This window comes from Scyliorhinus torazame, chromosome 7 (assembly GCF_047496885.1).
Source record: "Scyliorhinus torazame isolate Kashiwa2021f chromosome 7, sScyTor2.1, whole genome shotgun sequence".
Taxonomy (NCBI): Eukaryota; Metazoa; Chordata; class Chondrichthyes; order Carcharhiniformes; family Scyliorhinidae; genus Scyliorhinus; species Scyliorhinus torazame.
The window spans coordinates 26412972-26427609 of NC_092713.1; the positions used below are offsets into that span (position 1 = coordinate 26412972).

General features: G+C 43.3%; 1 protein-coding gene across 2 annotated transcripts in view; it reads left to right on the plus strand.

Moving 5' to 3' along the window:
- Positions 1-14638, plus strand: part of LOC140426098 (serine/threonine-protein kinase N2-like) — a 158454-nt gene that overhangs the window by 11537 nt on the left and 132279 nt on the right. The window contains exon 1 of one of the 2 annotated variants that reach the window (XM_072510449.1): positions 11341-11359. The exons of the other annotated variant lie outside the window; for it this stretch is intronic. The gene's annotated coding sequence lies outside the window, so the exon portion shown is untranslated. Of the gene's footprint in view, positions 1-11340; positions 11360-14638 lie in introns of those variants that run through there. 2 annotated transcript variants of the gene reach the window in all.

A 14638-nucleotide genomic window follows, 5' to 3' on the forward strand; every position in this document is an offset into this window, starting at 1 on the left:
TACCTTGCACTTATTTAAAATTCATTTTTACGGGATGTATGCTTCGCTGACGAGGCCAGCATCCGTTGCCCATCCTTAATTGCCCTTGCGAAGGTGGCGGTGAGCTGCCTTCTTGAACCGCTGCATTTCATGTGGGTTAGGTACACCCCATGGCAACACTGGCCTAATGTTAAATATCAACGTGTAGTTGCTTTTTACAGTGCAAGAGACTCGAGCAGCTATTGGTAACTGAACTAATCTTAGCACCTTGGGAAAACATTTTTCCCCCCCAAGATGTAGTGCTGCTAAGTTTAGCTCCCTTGTATTGATGGCGTTTTGACTGTCTTGAGGATCCACAGCTCTGTGCTGGGTCAGGGAGCTAAGCAAAATCAGAAATGGTTTCTGTGACTGAGGTGCACTATCCCTGTTGGCTTTTCCACCATTCAGTTCAATGGGTCTATCCTTATTTCCACTCTGACGTGTTCCATTTATCTCCTGCAGTGTGATTTCTTATCCCATCCCATGCACTGTTGCCTCTGGAGTTCCCCAATAATTATCCATGGGTACTTTCCATCTGCTTGCTACCCTTCAATCACACATTCTTCAGTAACACAGTCAGATTCCTCACACATGCTGACACCCCCAAATCTACCCCTTTTGACCAAGTTGATATCTCTGACTTGTCTGATATCAAATCTTGGATGTGCCACAATTCTCTCCAGTGAAGCATTGGTAAGACTAAAGCCATTGTCTTCACCCTGACTCTCTGCTGTAAAGCTCAGAGCCACTGCCACTGGTAACTATCCTCCCAGGTTTAAACTAGACTGTTGCAACTTTTTCATCTTTTAACTCTTTGAGTTGAGTTTCTCAACCCATTGCTAATCATTAAGACTGTCAAATTCCATCTCCATAAGATTCTGTCTCCGGCCCTACCTCAGCTTATCAGTTGTTGAAACCTTCACCGTAGTCACCCATTAGACTTTACTGTTCAGTGCTTCCTTGGCCCTGGGCAAACTCTTAAAATTTAACTCTTCCAAAACTCTGCCTGTGTCATACCTCAAATCTGGCTCACCTGTACCCCTTTGGCAATTTCTGTTTTTCCAGCTGTCCCAACATCTGACATTTAAAATACTGGATCTTATGTTTAGATCCATTTGTGACCAGGCCCCTATTACCCATATACTTCTTGAGCCCTGCAATCCTCCTTCTCCATTCCTCTGATTCAGGTCTCTTGATTCATGATTTCTTTCTCTTATTTGCAATTGCCTTCAGCTATCTAGGTCTACACTAGTGGAATTCCTTCCTTTAAACTCCTCTGATGTTCCATCTCCCCACTTCTCCTTTAAGACTCTCTTTCTAAGGAGAGGCACGGCGGCGCAGTGGTTAGCACTGCTGCCTCATAGCATCGAGGACCCGGGTTCGATCCCGGCCCCGGGTCACTGTCCATGTGGAGTTTGTACATTCTCCCCATATCTGCGTGAGTCTCACCCCTACAACCCAAAGAGGTGCAGGTTGGTGGATTGGCTATGTTAAATTGCCCTTTAATTGGACAAGACTCTTTCTAGCCCCTCTTCGGTCCAGCTTTTGGTTACCCCCTCCCAATACCACCTCCTTTGGACCAGCATTCCGTTTTAATTAATCTCTCAAATACCTTGTGATTGGATTGTAATAATCTTTTATTGTCACAAGTATGAAGTTACATTCCGGCGCCTGTTCGGATCGGGTAAGCTGGTACGGGAATTGAACCCGTGCTGCTGGCCTTGTTCTGCATTACAAACCAGCTGTCTAGCCCACTGAGCTAAACTAGCCCTTGCTAAACCAGCCCTTGCTAAACCAGTGGACACTATTGTTTATGAATGATAAGTGGTGTTAATACGTAAAAGAAAAGAGGTACTGTTTATTTTATTCACATTCAATAGTTTTTGTGCTTGTGTTGAACATTAGGTTGATGTTTTTAAGTCAAATGTCGTCTTCCTCCATTGCAGCCTACTTGGATTTGGTTCTTGCCCAACAATGATATGCATGCCAAAGGTTAACAGTGCCATTAGTGGGAATGTCAGTTTCCTACTCCAATGACATTAAGACATATTCTACCCTCCTCACTGTTCGATTTACTGCTATCTCATTATCTTAACAAGTTGCTTGCAATGACAACAGAAATCTGATACTACTTTCTGTTACAGTAAAGCCTAAATCTGAGAGATGTATGCCATACTGTAACATTTAACTGAGGTTGATGCATTTGATAAACTGGCTGTACCTGTGGTCTTGCTATTGTGCATATTCACAGACTTGCTGTAATACATTAGCCATGGCACACATGCAAAACATAGAGATCTTGATGTTGGTCTTCTGGCTACAGCTGTGGCAGCATGTTTTACTGGTAGCTGCTTGGAATATAGTTTAATTAGGCAGTTACTAGCGGGGTGCCGCAGGGTTCAGTCCTCGGACCTCAACTGTTTACAATTTATATAAATGATCTGCAAGCAGAGACAGAGTGTAATATAGCAAAATTTGTGGATGATCCTAAAATAGGGAAAGCAGGCAGTAAAGAGGAGATAAAGATTTTCCAGACGGATATAGATAGGCTAGGAGATTGGCCCAAAATTTGGCAGATGGCGTTTAATGTACATACGTGTGAGGTTATCCATTTCAACATAAAAATAGAAAGGTAAATTATTATCTAAATGGAAAGCAGATTCAAAATGCATCTGGGCAGAGGGATCTGGGTGTCTTTGTTCATGAATCGCAGAAAATCGGCATGCAGGTACATCATGTAATTAAAAAGGGAAATGGAATGTCAGCGTTTATGCAAAAGAACTGGAGTATAAAAGTAGAGAAGTGTTGTTGCAATTGTATAGGGTGTTGGTGAGACCACATCTGGAGTATTGTGTCCAGTTTTGGTCTCCTTATTTCAGGGAGGATATGGTGGCATTGGAGGCAGTTCAAAGGAGATTCACCAAATTGATTCCGGGGATGAAGGGGTTGATGTATGAGGAGAGATTAAACAGTTTGGGCTTATACTCGCAGGAGTTTAGAAGGATGAGAGGGGATCTGATTGAGGTGTATAGAATACTAAAAGGGATTGATAAAATAAATGTAGATCAAATGTTCCCCCTTGTGGGGCAATCTAGAATGAAGGTCTTGAATATAGATTGAGAGGCGGTAGATTTCGAACTGAGATGAGGAGGAACTACTTCAGAGGGTGTTGAATTTGTGGAACTCGCTGCCCTAGAGTGTAGTAGGATCTGAGTCTTTAAATGGTTTGAAGAAAGAGATATATGTATTTTTGATAAACTGGGTAAAGGAATATGGGCAACAGGTGGGGGGGTGGATTTGAGACCAGGAAGAGACCAGCTATGATCTGATTGAATAGCGGAGCAGGCTCGAAGAACTGAATTGCTTACTTTTACTCCTAGTTTCTATGTTCACTCTTCAAATCTAAAAAGTTCAACTCCATTTTAGTGGTGCAACATTAACATGAAAATAGGTACAATTGTGTAAATCAAACACCACAAAGCTGGTGCGCCATAACTTCTTTGGAATGTGAGAGAGTGGGAGCTGATGGTGTTTCCAGGTGTGCCTGCAGCTGCTGGACATCAAGTTCCATGTATGTAGCAGCTACTGGTACATGTGGGTTACATCTGCAATTTTTTGTTACTGCCTTTTCCCTCGGCACACAGCCTGAGGGCGAAGCCAGTGACATGCTTGCAGAATTCCTGACCTGTATAGACCTTCCTCCAGTATGTGCATTTCTTTTGATTCGATTTTTGTGACTCAAGTTTCTCTGCAGATGTGTAACTATATGACCAAATGTTTCCATGGTAGAAATGGAATAAGTTTAGGTGATTAGTTAAATATAGTTTCATGTTCTTCCTAACTCAGCTTGTAAGTTGATCCTCTGGTTAGTACCTGAACGTAATGATGCTGTATTGAGGCATGCAGGTTGTTGTCATTGTCCGATTTTGTTTCTTGGCAATGTCCCTGTGTGCTATATCTCAGCATTTCTGACAGAAAGGTAAATATCATTGATGACTGCTGGTGTCACAACTCTAAACCATTTGTTTCCTATGAACTCGAGGTTCCAGAAGGCTGTTGCAGAAGAGGATGTTTAATGAGGAATTCGGAAGGCAGCTACTATCCTGAGCATTTTTCCTGGTGAAAAATGGGTGCATTTGATAGTCTGAAGTTTCTAGTCTGAAGTCTCGGGGAAATGTTAAGTCTTATTTTTTTCTAATTGTCTATTTGTTTGCATAGAATGTGAGACTAAAGAAATAATACAAAGAATGCTAACCCACATAGGCAGAAAGGAATTTCAACACCTCAGGTTATGAATTAAAATTTTTCTTGAAGGCCTTGCTTGCTGATTTATATAATTCACCGCAGGCACAAAATATTTCATTCTTCTGTATTAAACACCAAAAATGTCGTACAACATTTTGCATTTATATAAGGCCTATATCATAGTTAAACACCCCGCAAGCCATTTCACAAGAGCAGACACTGAACCATATAAGGAGATACTGAAGCAGGTGACCAAAAGCTTGGTCATCTAGGTATATTTTAAGGAACATCTTAAAGGTGGAAAGGGACTGAGAAGCAGGGAGGTTTGGGGAAGGAATTCCAGAATTAGGCCTCAAATGTTGAAGGCATGGCCACCAATAATAGAATGAGTAAAATAGGGGGTGGTCAAGGCCAGAATTGGAGGAGCACAAATATCTGGGAGGGTTTTATAGCTAGAGGGGATTACAGAGATGGGAAGGGAAAAAGGCCAGAAAGGGATTTGACAACAAGGATGAGAATCTTAAAATCGGTGCACTGTTTAATCAGAGTCAATACAGGTCAATGAATAGAGGGGGAGTGATAGGTGAATGGAACAGTAGAGCTTAGGAGGAGCATATGGAAGCTAGGCTGGCCAAGAGTATGTTAAACTAGTCATGTCATAATGGGTATTGATGAGGGTTTCGGCAGCAGGTGTAGCAGACCCGGGCAGTATCATGGAGATAATGAAACTAGGTGTTTTTGATTATATATGTACCAATCTTGGGGTCAAATAGGGAACGCATGTTGTGAACAGTCTTGTTCAACCTCTTGACAGTTGCCAGGAGAGGGATGGAGTTGGTGGCTAGTGTACAGACTTAGTGGCAGTAGCCGAAGACGATGGTTTCAGCTTTCCCAAAATTTAATTGGATTAGATTGTTAATCCAGTACTGGACTTTGGACAAGCCATCTATCTTTGGAGGCAGTGGAGGAGTCAAGAGAAGCAATGTTGAGGTTGAATTGGATGTTGTTAGTGTACAAGGGTAATGTATTGGTTGATGTCGCCGAGAGGCCCCAAGTATAGATCCTTGGAACATTCCAGAGCGAAGAATGCAGGAGGGGGAAGAGAAACCACTGCAGGTAATTCTCTGGCTATGACTGGAACCAGGCGAGTGCTGTCCCACCCAGCTAGATATTGGAAGAAGATGTTGCCAACTATGCCAAAGGCTGAAGTCTGGTCAGGGGAGCTTAGTTTAGCATGTTTACAGTCAAGTAGGAAGTCATTTGTGTTCATGTACTGTGGTGAGGCAGAAACCTGAGTAGGTGGGAATCCGCATGGAGTTATAGGAAAGATTAGCATCAGCACATTTAGGACCTTGGAAGAGGAAAGGGAGGTTGGAGATGGGATAGTAATTTGTAAGGACAAAAGTGGTCAAGTGTATTGTTTTTGAATAAAACTTCTCTAGGAGGCACCTACAAGCATTTCTCACCTATTGCTTAATGATGGTCATCCTGCAGGAAAGTAAATTGAAAGAAATACTTTTCAGCACCATGACATTGGCGGTTGTGGGATGTTCCTATTTAAAACCGGCTTTCAAGGACATGTGAAGTTTTGCTCTGTTATTGTTGATGGCTTTAGCCATTGCTGATTGGAGTATTGCACACCTCAGGCAAATTATGACATCAGTGTTGAATCTCCTCCTCTTTCCCATAGTCATAAGAATGTGGAATGTAATATCTTCCTCCAGGCATTCTTGCATTTTGTGCTTTTCTCCTTAATGCTTTTGGAGATTGTTATCTGTACTCCTCTCATGGGCATTCATAAAATTGACTTAGAATTATCAATGCAGGGCAGCACAGTGGCGCAGTAGGTTAGCCCTGCTGCCTCACGGTGCAGAGATCCCAGGTTCGATCCTGGCTCTGGGTCATTGCCCGTGTGGTGTTTGCACATTCTCCCCGTGTTTGCGTGGGTTTCGCCCCCGCAGCTCAAAAGATGTGTAGTCTAGGTGGATTTACCACGCTAAATTGCCCCTTAATTGGAAAAAAATGAATTGGGTACACTAAATTTATTTTAAAAAGAAAAAAAAAAGAATTATCAATGCATATATTTATGGATCTGTGATCCCACTGTTGGGATAAGAGAACAGATAGTAGTAGTGTACCATAGAACGGTTACAGCAAAGAAGGAGGCAATTTGGCTCATTGTGTTCATGCTGAAGATGAGGCTGAAGTATATGCAACAATCTTCAGCCAGAGTGGATGGTCATCTCGGCCCACTCCGGGAGGTCCACATATCAGAGATGCCAGTCTTCAACCAATTCGATTCACTCCACGAGATATCAAGAAACGGCTGAAGGCAGTGGATTCTGCAAAGGCTATGATCCCGGACAATTTCCGGAAATAGTACTGAAGACCTGTGCTCTAGAACTTGCCGCGCCCCTAGCCGAGCTGCTCTAGTGCACCTACACCCTTTAAGGGGCTGGTTTAGCACAGTGGGTTAAACAGCTAGCTTGTAATGCAGAACAAGGCAGCAGCGCGGGTTCAATTTCCCGAACAGGCGCCGGAATGTGGCGACTAGGGGCTTTTCACAGTAACTTCATTGAAGCTTGCTTGTGACAATAAGCGATTATTTATTATTATTATTATTATTATTACAAAATTGGCATCTATCTGCCAATATAAAAAATTGCCCAGGTATATCCTGTATGCAAAAAGCAGGGCAATTACAATCCGGCCAATTACCACCCCATTGGTCTACTCTCGATCTGATGGAAGGTATTCTTGACAATGTTGATAGGTGTCACTTGGTTAGCAATAGCCTGTTCACTGATGCTCAGTTTAGGTTCCACCAGGAACACTCAACTCCTTCAGCTCTTGACCTCTTTACAGTCTTAATTCAAACATGGACAAAAGAGCTGAACTCCAGAGGTGATGTGAGAGTGACTGCCCCTGACATCAAGGCAGCATTTGACAGCTATGTCATCGTGGAGCTCTAGCAAAACTGGAGTCAGTGGGAATCAGGGGGAAAACACTCAGGTTGGTTCCATACCTGGCACAAAGGGAAATTGTTGTGGCTGTTGGAGGTCCATCACTTCATTTTCAGGACATCACTGCAGGAGTTCCTCAGGGTAATGTCTTAGGCCCATCCATCTTCAGCTGCTTCATCAATGACCTTCCTTCCATAATAAGGTCAGAAGTGGGGATGTTCATTGATGATTGAACAGTATTCACCATTCGTGACTCCTCAGCTACTGAAGCAGTCCATGTTCAAATGCAGCAAGACATGGATAATACCTAGGCTTGGACTGACAAGTGGCAAGTGTCAGGAAATGACCATCTCCAACATGAGAGAACGTAACTATTGCCCCATGACAATCAATGGCATTGCCACCACTGAATCCTCCACTATTAACATCCTGGGGGTTGCCATTAACCCAAAACAAAACTGGATTAGCCATTTAAATATTATGACTACAAGAGCATGTCAGAAACTAATAATCCTGCACGGGTAACTCACCTCCTGACTCCCCAAAGCCTGTCCACCATTTATAAGGCACAAGTCAGGAGTGTGATGGAATGCTCTCCACTTGCCTGGGTGAGTGTGGGTCACAACAGTCCAGAATCATTCAGGAGAAAGCAGGCCTTCTGGATTGGCACTCCATCCACAAACATTCACTCCCTCTACCATTGACAGAATGACAGCAGTGTGTACCATCTACAAGATGTACTGTAGGAACTCACCAAGGCACCTTCGACAACATCTTCCAAACTAGCCCACCAACTGCTGCTATCTAGAAGGTAAGTATCTCCTTCAGTTCCAGGCTGCTGAAGAAGCACAAGTCTGCCTATGAAACTGAAAGTCTGTAAAGCAATAGCCCTGTCCACGTTGTTCTATGCATGTGAGACTGTGTACCTGTCTCATGCCAGGACCTTTCACTTGAGCTGCCTTTTGGAAACTTCTGAAGTTCTGATGGCAGGATTGGGCTGCCAGAATGCCTGACACTTGCCAGAATGCCTGATGCTTATTTACCAAAGAAAATCCTCTATGGAGAGCTTGACTCTAGGGTGGCAATTAAAAGCACTAGGAGGACACTCTTAAGGCTTCAAGGGGTTTTGATATCAACTTTCAGTCCTGGGGAGGCTAGGCCAGGATTGCTGCACATGGCATAACCAAATAAAAAAAACAGTACCGCCTCCTCCTTCGAAAGCAAGTACACATCAGGAGAGGAAACCCTGAGTCGGTAATTCATCCAAAACTCAGTTGTCTCCGGTATCCTATCCCATTTGCAGCAGAACCTTCTGGTGTAAATCAACCTTGGAGTCACCTTGGCACCTTTCTAAACTTGAACCCTACTGAACACCCCAGATGATGAGCAAGGTTATCTTTGCCTTTAAGAACAAGCAAGAAATGAGTAAGAAATATTGTAACATTGATTGCTATCAAATCTATTCTAATGTTTTTAATTATATTTATTGAGGTTTTACATTTTAACGAACAATGCAACAAAACCACAGGAATGATATAGCACCGTTAGAAAAAATGAAGGCTCAAAATACTTGAATACAGAGGGGAGCAGTATACCAGCAGTGCAAGTGGGCCAATATAATCATTAAACATAACTTGATCCCTCTATGGCCCCACCAGAGAAGAAGGGAGATACAGGTTAAAGTCATGAAAACATGGTAAAAGGTTGCACACCTTCCCACATGGCGATTGCTCGCAATTACCACAAGAGTATAAGAGTTCAGGATAATTATTTCATGCCATGGTTGGACTTGGACCAGTATACATCTCCCTCAACTGCAGCATTGCCAGAAGCACCATTGCCACATCGCGACCTCCTTCCCTCTGATACCAGACCCGTCTATACCCTTCCAAAATTCAATCACGGACTCTTTATGCCCACCCATAAAAAGAAAAAAAGAAAATTCGTGAGAACCTCAGTTTTAAAAGGATGTTACATATATACCACAAAATGCAACATTATCCCAGTTTCAGGCACAGTACAGAACCAACATTTTTGATCTGATTTATTATTGTCACATGTATTGGTATACAGTGAAAAGCATTGTTTCTTGCATGCTGTAGAAACAATGCATACCGTACATAGGGAAGGAAGGAGAGACTGCAGAATGTAATGTTACAGTTATAGCAAGGTGTAGAGAAAAGATCAACTTAATACGAGGTAGGTCCATTCAAAAGTCTGATGGCAGCAGGGAAGAAGCTGTTCTTGAGTCGGTTGGTACGTCCAACATCATCCTATACAACACTCGGTTCCACCCCAGGGCCCTGTGCACAGAAGAGTCCTCTCAGGATGTCCCTAATAAGTGCTTTGAGAAGGGACATCCCCAGATCCATGAGCAATGGGACACCGGCCTAGCCCGGCATATTCTGGCACACACACAAGTCAGCACCCCTATGACCTCCAGCACACCACAAAGCCCATGCCCCAGCCAGTCCTGCACCTGTTCATCTGCACCCAGGGTTGTTCATTTCCCCCACTGTTTTAAAAAAAAAAGATCACGCCAGCTCCAACTGGGGAGGCACCATTACCAAAGAGAAGAATTGCCAAAATACCCAACAATTGGGTGTCCTAGGAGGGACTCCCTCTTCCCAGTACAATATGGGATTCTTAATTCAAAATAACAAAAAACAAAATAAAAACCCGATACGATTAGCTCGAAATGGGGGTACTATTCTCAATCTGTGAGGATTTAACTAACCCTACCACCCAGTTCCATAACCGCCCTGCCATAGTTCCACTCATCTTCACTATCAATGAGATAAGGGGTGTCCAAAATACACTTCCCACAACCGCAAGGGTAACAGCACAATAAAAAATAAAGGAATGACTGTGCACACACCACATAATCAACAATATGGTTTGGATAGGACAGGATAGCAGGCAACTTCCGCCCTTGTGCTCACTCCTCACACACCCTTGCAGGAGAAAAGACAACAAATAGTCAAGAGCATAATCATAAGGGAGTAACGTCCAGGATTATTGAAGAACCGCAGGATAATAACCTGTGTTGCTCAAAGGCCAAACCCAAGACAGGATCACCTAATGCTTTTACCAGAGAAACTATTTGTTTTGATTTGATTTATTATTGTCACATGTATTAGTATACAGTGAAAAGTATTGTTTCTTGCATGCTGTACAAACCATGCATACCGTACATAGGGAAGGAAGTAGAGACTACAGAATGTAATGTTACAGTCATAACTAGGGTGAAGAGAAAAGATCAACTTAATACGAGGTAGTCAAAAGTCTGATGGCAGCAGGGAAGAAGCTGTTCTTGAGTTGGTTGGTATGTGACCTCAAACTGTTGCATCTTTTTTGTGACGGAAGAAGGTGGAAGAGAGTATGTCCGGGGTGAGTGGGCTCCTGAATTGTGCTCGTTGCCTTTCCGAGGCAGTGGGAATTATAGACCGTCAATGGATGGGAGGCTGGTTTGTGTGATGGACTGGGCTACATTCACGACCTTTTGTACTTTCCTGCGGTCTTGGGCAGAGCAGGAACCATAACAAACTGTGATACAACCAGAAAGAATGCTTTCAATGGTGCATCTGAACTCTATCAAATAGACTGATTCTCTCTTGAACCTCCACCATTCTCCCAAAAACATTTCACGGTTCCTAAAGGGTGAGCACCAAAGATCTGCAACACAGAGCCAGGATCACCATCCCCTTGAGGTGAAATTAAATGAAATGAAAATTGCTTATTGTCACGAGTAGGCTTCAATTAAGTTACTGTGAAAAACCCCTAGTCGCCACATTCCGGCGCCTGTTCGGGGAGGCTGTTACGGGAATTGAACCGTGCTGCTGGCATGCCTTGGTCTGCTTTCAAAGCCAGCGATTTAGCCCTGTGCTAAACAGCCCCATGTTCACACATGTTCACACATCTATGTTCAATTGTACCACTTCCTGCTCCTGTCCAACATCGTGTTGAAGTGCCCTGTTTTTGATGTCCCCTCTTTAGTATGGATCAACAACAAATCATTACATTTAGTTCAATGATCTTTTACAGATGGTAGCAATTGGTTCACAAGACTCAGTTACTAATCACAAGCACTTCCCTGAGACCAGAGTTCTGCTTTGACAGACAGGTTTGTTCAGGTATGGGGTTCACAGTTTTTAAAATTACTCAAATTATCGCATTTTGAAAAACTACTTCAGTTGTGTGTCTCTTAAACTACTTTAGTTTAGATGCAGTCGCCCCCCCGGCGATTCTCCGCTCCGCGATGGGCCGAGCGGCTGCCTGTTTTCAGCCAGTCCCGCCGGCGTAAATTACACAAGGTTTGTACCGACGGGACCTGGCTCTGCGGGCGGTCTGCGGAGTCCTCTGGGGGGACGCGGGGGGATCTGGCCCCGGTGGGAGCCCCCACGGTGGCCATTATCCCAATGCGCAGTGCACCACCAAGGCATGGACCCCCTCATCAGTAAGCTGCAAGCTGGACCCCACCCCACCAACTCCGACCATCTCACGAGAATTCCTTACAATTTAACTCGGCTGCTTATTGCAAAATTCCAATAAGGATCATCGAGGGACATATTGCAATGCACACCAGAATAAAAGACAAGTGTGATTAATGTAAAAAATTGATTGGTGTATAAAATATATATATTGTATTTTATATCTGTTGCAGCAAGGGTTTTAAACGCCTGCATTAGGGTATATGTTTGCAGTAATATTATTAAAGATCCTAAGTTAAGGCATATCTAGACTGTCTACTAAAGCTGTAATTAAGACATCGTAGAAGGTGCAGTCATGATTGATTCTAACCATTTACTTGGCTCTATGTTCTGCAAGATAAATTAAAATAAATCATCTTTAGTGTCACAAGTAGATTTACATTAACACTGCAGTGAAGTTACTGTGAAAAGCCCCTAGTCGCCACATTCGGGTACACCGAGAAAGAATTCAGAATTCTCAGCTGGTACGGGAATTGAACCCGCGTTGCTGGCCTTGTTCTGCATCACAAACCAGTTGTCTAGCCCACTAAGTTAAACCAGCCCCTGATAGTTGGAGCATTGTTATGATCGCTGCTGGAAATCCCCTGGAGAATAGATAATTTTGAGTGCTTGTGTTTCATCCTAGCTAAGGTCATGTGACATGTTAGTGGTATTCAGATGATGTAATTAATGGGAGGTACCAGGTCTATCAGTAGTTTTGTTGTTTACCATAGGATGAGAGACTGACTAGAAGGATTTTAAGTTGAACAGCAGTTTTGCCAAATGCTGCTGGGTTGAGCAGAAGTATACTGGTTCTGCTCCCGAAAGGGTGTCTCCAAAAGTCTCTACACAACTAAGCAAGTAATCTTTTTTTTGGTTTTATAAATTTAGAGCACCCAATTATTTTTTTCCAACTAAGGGGCAATTTAGTGTGGCCAATCCACCTACCCTTGCACATCTTTGGGTTGTGGGGGTGAAACCCATGCAGACACGGGGAGAATGCGCAAACTCCACACAGACAGCGACCCGGCGCCGGGATCGAACCCAGGTCCTCAGCGCCGTAGGCAGCAGTGCTAACTGCTGCGCCACCTTGACACCCAAAGTAAGTAATCTTATTTATAAGTGGCATTTTATCTGTACGGGTTGCTTAATTGGAGTTAGTAGCAGGCATAGATAGTAAGTTTAAGTTTTTCCTTGTGCTTAAGAACTGTTTAACTGATGGGTGGCACGGCAGCACAGTGTTGCTTCACAGCTCCAGGGTCCCAGGTTCGATTCTTGGCTTGGGTCGCTGACTGTGTGGAGTCTGCTCATTCTCCCTGTGTCTGTGGGTTTCCTCCGGGTGCTCCGGTTTCCTCCCACAAGTCCCGAACAATGTGCTGTGAGGTGAATTGGATATTCTGAATTCTCCCTCTGTGTACCCGAACAGGCGCCGGAATGTGGCGACTAGGGGCTTTTATCATAGATTATCATAGAATTTACAGTGCAGAAGGAGGCCATTCGGCCCATCGAGTCTGCACCGGCTCTTGGAAAGAGCATCCTACCCAAGGTCAACACCTCCATCCTATCCCCATAACCCAGTAATCCTATCCCCATAACCCAGTAACCCCACCCAACACTAAGGGCAATTTATCACGGCCAATCCACCTAACCTGCACATCTTTGGACTGTGGGAGGAAACCCACGCACACACGGGGAGGATGTGCAGACTCCGCACAGACTGACCCAAGCCGGAATCGAACCTGGGACCCTGGAGCTGTGAAGCAATTGTGCTATCCACAATGCTACCGTGCTGCCCAATTTTCACAGTAACTTCATTGCAATTTTAATGTAAGCCTGCTTGTGACAATAAATATTATTATTATTAATATTGTAGAGCCAGTTTCTTTGATAAATTCTGTGTTTAAATTAACATTTGTTGTAGCATAAAATATACCTATTGGTCAGTCATTACTCCTAGGATGAAGTATCCTTTCCTCACTGTTTTACAAATTTTAAAAAAAAATGGTTTGTTCCCGAAAGACGTGCTGTTAGGTGAACTGGACATTCTGAATTCCCCCTCTGTGTACCCGAACAGGCGCCGGACTGTGGCGACTAGGGGCTCTTCACAGTAACTTCATTGCAGTGTTAATGTAAGCCTACTTGTGACAATAATAAAGATTATTAGATTATTATTATTGTCCGGTAGCCTAACAAATGTTGGGGTCTGGTCTGATTTACTAACAAAGGATTAAAAGGTGAGCAGAGTTTGGGAAAACGCAGCTGCTCCTGCACTCTCATCATGTGGCACGCCCATGTTGATGTTTTAATTTTATGATTCATGTGTTACTTAAACGATGTTACAACATATGAATTATGTTAATTGTGGTTCGTTTAGGGACAGGAATACCTCTTGAGGTTCTGTTACAATGGTGCCATTGGATATTTATTGGCTTCCATTGCAAAGAGTTGACTGTGACTGAGTGTAGCAGATTGACGCATTCCAAAATCCAAGACTACATGCTGATAGGCCACTGGACTGGAACTGTGGGAAAACCCCTTGGGCGTAGGCATCAGAATATATATGAATTACATAATGTGTAAATGTATATTTTAAATTTCAGAGCAGTGAGGCAGCTCAGTGTCAAGGCTTGCATTGAAAGAAATTGAATTGTATTTCGTCTTACATAACTGTTCAAATTTGACATTGCGTAATGTATTTTGACAAATTTTATGACTATATCTTGAAAATGAGGAACAGGGATGTTATGGTAGAACTGTATAAAAGATAGTTAGACCACAGCTAGAGTGTTGTGTAAAGTTCTGAACAACACATTATACGAGGAATATGATCTCACTAGAGAGGTACAAAAAATGTTGCCAGGATGGGGGAATTTTAACACGTGAGGAAAGATTAAATAGGCTGGGATTGCTTTAGTTGGAACAGAGGAGAAGACTGAAGAGGAG